Source organism: Gastrolobium bilobum, unplaced genomic scaffold (genome assembly GCF_033153095.1).
Source record: "Gastrolobium bilobum isolate Gb01-03AN ecotype WA unplaced genomic scaffold, APGP_CSIRO_Gbil_v1 utg1266, whole genome shotgun sequence".
NCBI lineage: Eukaryota > Viridiplantae > Streptophyta > Magnoliopsida > Fabales > Fabaceae > Gastrolobium > Gastrolobium bilobum.
Window position 1 is genome coordinate 113,636 of NW_026898770.1, and position 5,823 is coordinate 119,458.

The 5,823-nt window shown below is 36.7% G+C and overlaps 1 pseudogene; it reads right to left on the reverse strand.

The window, feature by feature from the left end:
- Nucleotides 1-3,683: 3,683 nt before the first annotated feature.
- On the reverse strand, nucleotides 3,684-4,744 carry LOC133283949 (abscisic acid receptor PYR1-like; annotated as a pseudogene).
- Between the last annotated feature and the right edge of the window lie 1,079 nt (nucleotides 4,745-5,823).

A 5,823-nucleotide genomic window follows, 5' to 3' on the forward strand; every position in this document is an offset into this window, starting at 1 on the left:
ATATAAAGGTGAATTAATTGTAATAAAAGAAAAGATAGAAAAAACATTGAAATAGGTAGTTATACAATCATAACTATTGATTCACCTTTGTATAGTTGAGATCTTTACATATGATCATGTCATTTTTTATTTTTTTTCACATAAAATTATTCAGTTTCCCTTTAATCAAAGATATCGAGTTTGAATCTTAGAAATGAAAAAATGGTCTTGAAAAGTCACCCATATAATGAATCTAAGATAGTTAAACTAGATTAGTTAGATAATCAATAACTACACAAATTACCATAACTAGAGGTGACACTCACTTAGCTATCAATCTGTCAAAAAATGAGTCAGTTCATCTTGTCTCACTTTTAAAAGTGAACTAGAAAATTCTATCCACTCTATTGATCCGAAACTATTTTATACTGATGTGCCTTATCCTATTTGGAACCAGACGGCTCCACCCGCCAATGCAAGCCTCTTTTGCCTGCGCTAACCATAACATGTCATCGAAGATATCAGTGTGACCCCCCGTCCTTTTTTAAGTTGAGTGGGTCCTTTTTTAAGTTGAGTTTCTAATATACATATATTATCAAATGGAACTTCTGAATTTTTTATTGCTACAGAAAACTAGTTCCACTAATGTAAACTGTAAAGCAGATAAACAAGTTGACGCTAATAAAAAAACAAGAGGAGGTTGAAAAAGTTAAACGCATTTATCAGTATAATCTCTACCACCTAACCATATATGCATACCCTTGCTTCATATGTATGTTCAACTCGTTGTAACTGGGCATTAAATTGGACAGTTTTGGCAAAACCCAAAAGCATATTTTATAAGACTGTTAAATCAGTGAATATAATAAAAATCTCAATTTTAAAAGAAAATCAAATTTAACAAGTCTACAACCTGTTTGACTTGAAATATTTATTCATTTTCAAACTAAGTTTTTCAGTATATTTGTATATATAACCTCTTGGAATTAATTTTGAGTTAATTATTATAAAAAGTTTGATTTGAAAAGTTATGTCTTTTCGTCGTTGAACATATGTGTCTTTTCGTGCGTCGAATGAATGTGTTATTTCGTCGACGAATAGGTGCCTTTTGAATCGTGACCTTATGTTTCGTAAAAATATATAGAGAATTAGGATTTTTGGATATAGTTTTTCCCCTTTGCATTTGCATTTGCATTTGCATTCTTCTACTCTAGTGCATTGATCATGCATTGGTTGAGTTCGATCAGGCTATTCAGTGTGGAAGTGCCGCCACAAGAACAGAGGTAATTCATTCTGTTATGGAATATTTTCATATCCTAACCACCTAGCCAAGGATCTCTTAAAGGATAATTACCCAATTATCCTAAGAATATAAAATAGTAAGGCTGCTAAGGATAGAGTCTCTATCCCAACAGAAAGGAAGTTGAATCCTATTACAACTGGAAGATCTACATAAGCCCAAGAGGTAACCCTTATAAATAAGAGATTAAAGACTTCAGGTACACACTTTTTAACCTATTTACTATTGTTGTCAACACTGTGCACACACCCACGTCTTGGTTATAAGCCTATTGCTTGTACGCAGTGATTGAAATATTGACTATAAGCCAATCTGGGTACCTATCTCTAGGATATCTCTGAGCGCATACCATACAATATAGCAATACGGTTCTCTAGGACCGAACACATTCCATCCTATGAGACAATTCTCCAGGAATCTTGGGTACCACAGAGAGGACAATATTATCTTAAGGACAAAGTATCTAACACTGAGCTCAGATTTTCCCTTGATACATTAATATATTTTCGTATGATATGCTTTAACTTTGTATTATTGCACGTTTTGATTTCTTGTGTGTATTTCATGACACAACCACAAATATTGTTCAAGCCGATTTCTCTATATCCCCTCAAGATAACATAACCCACATATTAAGTCGGGTACTTAGGGTGAATGGGGAGGTTGTGTTCTTGATTATGAGTAACTAAAGCAATGTACGTAGTAAGAGGCACTATCCCGTACATCTGATTGTCAGTGTCAGAGCATATGCTACCTAACAAATCAATCCTGATACGTTCCAATCTGGAAATCAACAAACAAACATGGAAACGTTGACAGTATCAGCATCCATGAACAGTGACAACCTAATAGTACATGAATACTCGTGTATACTAATATAACCAAGGAAAACCCTTATAAGTATACCCCTCCTTGCAACGATATGAAGGCAGATAAACCATGGGACCCTAGTGTTGTAACGGACGGTTAAGTAGTATACAACTAAATAGAACAATTGGATTGGTATACCTTCAATTGGAGATAAACTTATGGTACCCTAGTATAGTGAACGAACGGTTAAGTAGTATACAACTAACCAGAATAATTGGATTGGTATGCCTTTAATTGGAGATAAGAGCCACTTTTAGCCCGAAGCTGGAAATGGAAGGAAGGCAATAAAAACTTGGCAGAAACGGGGTCCTTCTCAAATTTTTAGCTTCCTTAGAAATTCCCTTTTTCCACACTGCAATTCAGAGAAAGATGCTCCATACATGATATCCCACACTAGCATCTGACCCCATTTATTTTCAATTTTTATCGCTACCCACCACCCTTTTATCTGAGAAACAAAGGACCCTCAGTGAACCTGCCAGGTAGGTAGGTGGTTCTACTTCTGATTATACCTTCCTTCTAATGGGTTCCAGAATCCGACCCATTTAGCATTCCAAATATTGGGTGTCTTAACTTTAGTATTTTGTTATACATTCAAAGTTGTTTTATTTTGACGGTGAGTGTGGGGTGAACCTTCGGACTTCTGACTAGTTTCTGTGTATTTCTGATTCTATCTAATTTCACCCATAGAGTAGAAAGAAAGTTAGATACAAAATTAATTGAACAACAATCAAACCCACCCCTATGTTGTAAATACGAATGTTTATATAATTTGGAACATACCCTTGACCCTCCCTTTCCGAACTTTGTTATCGCATTAGGTTTTACATGGCATAACATCATTCTTAGTTTATACGAGCATTATTCTTAAAGAATATGTCCGCATGCATTTCTTAATTTACATGAAAATTGAAAAAATATTATATTTATAAATTACATTAAATATGATCTATATGACCAATTATATTTCCCCATCAAGAGTGTATGGTCATATTAAATATAATTTGACAAAAAAATTTGTAAAAAGATTCTTTGCCGAAAATTGAACCTCAAATTTCAGCCATAGTTGATTTTTACCATTCTTTTATAAAATCACTTCGACGAAAAGCGTTTCCTAGCATTGGTTCGTATCGCTTAAGTATCCAACATAACTACTAGCTAGTGTTGTGTTAGGATTACAGGAAGAAGAAAATGTCGAAATTCAATTTAAAAGACAAAAGGAATTGATTCCACTACGGTGACACTTTTGTTCGTGAGAGGAAAAGAGGCTCTCATGCTTTGTTCGAAAATGTGCACTCTCCTCTCCATTATATGTAAGGGGGTCAAAATGATTTTTAGTTGAAATATTTAGTTAAAAAAATATATCAAATATAAATATCATGTAAGTGAGTTGGGTATTTAAGAGGAAGCATCTACTTTAAGTGGGAATGCACTTATAGCAGCAGAAAGTAAAATAAAAAAAAAATGTACATTACATGGAATAAAATGGAGAGGAGGTAGGAAAAGCAAAGCAAGAAGCAAATGATATTCACAGAGTGGTTGAAGAGACACGATGAACATACACAAGTCAACATTTCCTATACAAGTGCATTAACCGAAAAGCCCTCACACATTGTAATAACAAATTTCAAGTGACATGCTCGCGAAGAAGAAGAAGAAGAAGAAGAGTAGAAAACCATCAAAAATCGAAAACAAAAAACAAGACTCACACAAAAGAAGGGAAAAAGAAGAAGATAAAAACTTTGTTTTTCTTCTTTTATGTATTCAATTTTTTTTTTTTTTTCCTTTTCTTATATTTGGGGTTTCAGGTTAAGGTTGAGGTTCACCCCAAGTATGACTTACCGTCACCGTCACCGTTACGGTTCATCCCTTGGGGACGGAGGCGAGCTTCTGCAGGTTGAGCTTCACAAAGGTATCGGCGAAGAGACGCGTGTCCTCGTCGGTGTTACCTTCGGGGACGTCCACTATATACGATTCGAGAACGATGGTCCAGATCTTACCGTCGCCGTCGTCGAAGCCGTGAACGGTGGTGACGGAACGGTAATTCCTGAGGCGGTGCTCGCCGCCGATGATGCTGAAACCGGTGACGCGTCGTTCTTCGTCGAGGACGTCGAGCCTCTCGGTGCTGGTGGCCGCCGGCAAGCCGGAGATGACATTGACTTCCCTGGTGCAGCCAACGGAAACTTGAAAACCGTCTCTGACGGTGCAGCTCTTGATGAAGTGCTTGTAAGTCTGGGGCTTGTCGAAGCGCCGCACGACGGACCAGACTGTGTCCGGCGGCGCGTGGATGCGTTGGGCGAGCAGGGAGGAGCATTGGCCTGGTCCCATGAGGTAGGTGTGGTGCTCCATCACGGAGGGGATGAGAGAGTCGAACTCTTCCTGAGTCACCCCGACAGGGAGGGTCAGGTGGTGGCGCGTCGGGTGCTTCCCGTCGGAATCTTGCTCCGATGTGGAGGCGGAGCTCTCGGCTTTCTCCATCGCGCGGAGAGAGAAAGTGAAGGACGCTATGCGCTCTTGCGAAACGCGAAACGAGATTTTGAGGGACGGCTAGGGTTAATATTGGAAATTCCTAATGTGAAAAACTCTGTTTTCTTCTATGCTATGGAGTATGGAATGGAGTCATGGCAATGGCATAGAGTAGTGTTATTATATATATTTATAGGTTCATGCTATTTAAATAATGATTAATGGTAAATGCGTCTCTCTCAACTCAAGATGTTATAATGGTAACATATGATAGAGATGATATTGAAAGAGAAATAGAGCACTCTTACTAAATTGAGAAATTTTTTAGAATTAAAAAAAAAAAAAAAACTTTTTTTAATTAAATTTTTTCTGATATTGAAAACAGTGTTTGGTTGGGGAGAAATTTTATAATACTAGAGAAATATAAATACTAGGGATCTGGAGGAAAAGTGAGTTAGATAGGAAAGTTTTAAAAAAGTTGTTTGGTTGGGCAAAATTTTACCAGGAAAATTGAATTAAATTTCTGAATGTGTGTTTGGTTGAAGATAAAATATTGATGGGAAAATTTAATGAAATTACGAAACTATCCTCGTAAAACAACCTTGGTTTTATTGATTGTCCCAATTATTAAGAGTTCATCACTGCTATATGGACCATTGAATTAGAAGATGGTAGGAACTTTTTTTCCCAATTGAGGAAGACAACATTCCCTATTAGAATATAGAGAAAAGACGCCTCTGTTTCACAAAAAACATACATGGATTAGAGGTGTTTGTGATAAGAATCGCAGGGGTAAACTTGTTTGTGATTAAGAACTTTTTCATTTATCCAGTTTTGAATAGCAATTCCACATCTTCAAAGGGGTTTCTCAACAGTGCACTTCTCTAATTTTTGGTCTCTTCCTCCTTTGCTAGCCATCTGGTTTAGATGGGAAAATAAGTGAAAACCTTCAACCAAACGTGGTAATGACAGATACCCACATGCAGTTACCCATCAAAATTTTCACTTCTCCCCAACCAAACACCACCTTAGGGTGCTCCGAGGGTTAGTTAAGCTAAGTTTGACTTCTCGAACTCAATTCAATCTGATATTTTGATCAAGACAATTTTTTGTGAGAAGATAATAGGAAAAGAGAAAAGAAAAAAATATATAGGAGGGGCATTATTAGTTGGTGATCTCATTGCAGTTTATCTCACATTTTAAAAACA